Source organism: Octopus bimaculoides, chromosome 20 (assembly GCF_001194135.2).
Source record: "Octopus bimaculoides isolate UCB-OBI-ISO-001 chromosome 20, ASM119413v2, whole genome shotgun sequence".
Taxonomy (NCBI): domain Eukaryota; kingdom Metazoa; phylum Mollusca; class Cephalopoda; order Octopoda; family Octopodidae; genus Octopus; species Octopus bimaculoides.
The window spans coordinates 41651321-41653348 of NC_069000.1; the positions used below are offsets into that span (position 1 = coordinate 41651321).

The 2028-nt window shown below is 33.7% G+C and overlaps 1 protein-coding gene across 1 annotated transcript in view; it reads right to left on the minus strand.

The window, feature by feature from the left end:
- The window catches only part of LOC106875572 (uncharacterized), a 26762-nt gene extending 25123 nt beyond the window's left edge, over window positions 1-1639 (minus strand). The window contains exon 1 of the mRNA XM_014923777.2: window positions 1483-1639. The gene's annotated coding sequence lies outside the window, so the exon portion shown is untranslated. The remainder of the gene's footprint in view (window positions 1-1482) is intronic.
- Window positions 1640-2028: the final 389 nt, after the last annotated feature.

Consider the following 2028-nt stretch of genomic DNA (forward strand, 5'->3'; position numbering starts at 1 on the left):
CCCACCTACACTGAACTAATGCCCTTCAAGACGGTGCCAGCCCCAGCACGGCCGCAGTCCAATGGCTGAAAAAGTAAAAGATAAAATAGACAGCCGGGCTTTCTGAATAGCTGTCTAAGATAAGCTGGAATTCCCCTGTTTCTATATATAATACAGGTGTTGGTAGAGATGGACTATATGTAATCTGAACCTTTCCCCACCTTATTTATTAATTTTTTTATGGAATCCCACGTTTTAGGCTATGGAGATTCCGATTCTGAAAAAAAATTTTTTGAAACATTTCAATTCCCCACCCCCACCAAGCAGGCTATTTACATGCTAGAAATAACAGCCAAATCTCACAAAACTAGGGTTAGGGTTAGAATCGGATTCTCCATGGTCTGAAACATAGGATTCCGTAAAAAAAAACAAAATTTAAAAGGGGGGGGGTATACCCAAATTACATATACTCCATCTCCACCCAGGTGTTAATATGTATGGCTGAAAATAAACACTCTACATTTACCAAAAAATTATTGTCAGCAAAAAGATGGCTATAATCCATCGTTTTATAATTATAGAACTCATAAACCAGACCTAAAAGACATCGTTACTTTCTCGCTCGGTGTCAAAGGTAGACTTTTTGCGTTTCAGACTTAAAAAGTATTGAATTCTATTTCATTCACCTTTCGCAGTCAATATCTGATGCTGCTTGCCGTTAACATCTCTGTTAGAAAAAAGTAACACGTGCTGGTGTAGGTAATTATTGGGCAATCTTAACCAAAGATTGCCTCTTATTAAACATGGGTCGGTCGATAAAACTACCAACAATCGTTCCGGTCATTCGGAATAGCTACCCAACATAAGTTGGAATTTCTCCAAGTCGGGATTTTTTAAAGTTACTTTTTATTTTTATTTATTTATTTTTTTGTGTCATACATTTTCCCGAGAGTCCACCGTTTTCTTTTTGGTTTTGTTATTTTTTATTCTAGGGAAAGAGGGGGGGGATGTCCTTTTTTAAAAATTGTTAAAGAAACAATTATAGAGTATACACCTTCATTATGTTTTCACAAAAATCTTTCGGTTCGTATTTCATAAATGTTTTTGAAGAATGTGAATTTAAATAAACGTGTATGGGCATCCCGTGTATGTATATGTGCGTGATTCTGTTAAAACATCACATGTATAGGGCCTTGTCAATGTAAGATATAAAAATACGCAACACGTGTTGGAAGACGTAGAAAAGAACGAAGATAAAACGGTCCCTAAAAATTCTCAGAAAAACTATTACAATTCATTTTTTCTTCTTATTATTATTTTCCCTTTTCCTTCTTTCTTTTACAGAAATAATTATTTCTCAAATTACTTCTAACTTACATTACTTTTTTAATTGTCGCTCAAGTGATTACAGAAAACGTGGTTTTTAAATAAACATTAAAACAATCAAATTGACTTAAACATCAATTATAGACTAAGATACATTAAATATATATATATACTTACAAAAAATTTGGTCAGATCTAAAATACTAGCCTATTGACATGTTTGAGAGATTAAAACATCTATATTCATAAACCACACTTGCTGATGAGAAATAAAAATACTGTGAGGCGGGTGTGTTCAGATATTAAAATGCACCGTCGGTGTCGGACCAAACCGAGTCCCTTAATTGCAGAGGCTACTTTCAAAATAGAGTAATTTAAGTGTATGTTATATACATACATATATGTTATATTTTTTATTTCCTTTATTCCGTACACTATTTTCTGTCTCATGTAAATCTCTCTATCTCTCTCTCATATATGTGTGTGTGCAATAAAATTGCTAAAAAGTTATAAATGTGATTCAAGGTCCGAGAATTTCGTGATAAGTGCTGAACTCTCTACCTTTTTTTTCCGATTAAATATATATATGTGTGTGTGTGTGTCTGTCTGTCTGTCTATATGTCTAACAGAGAAATTACACAAAATGTACAAGTAGACGATGAGTGAACCACTCGTGTATTGAGTTCTATTTCTCCAGTTTGTAACGCACACAAATGTGTATATA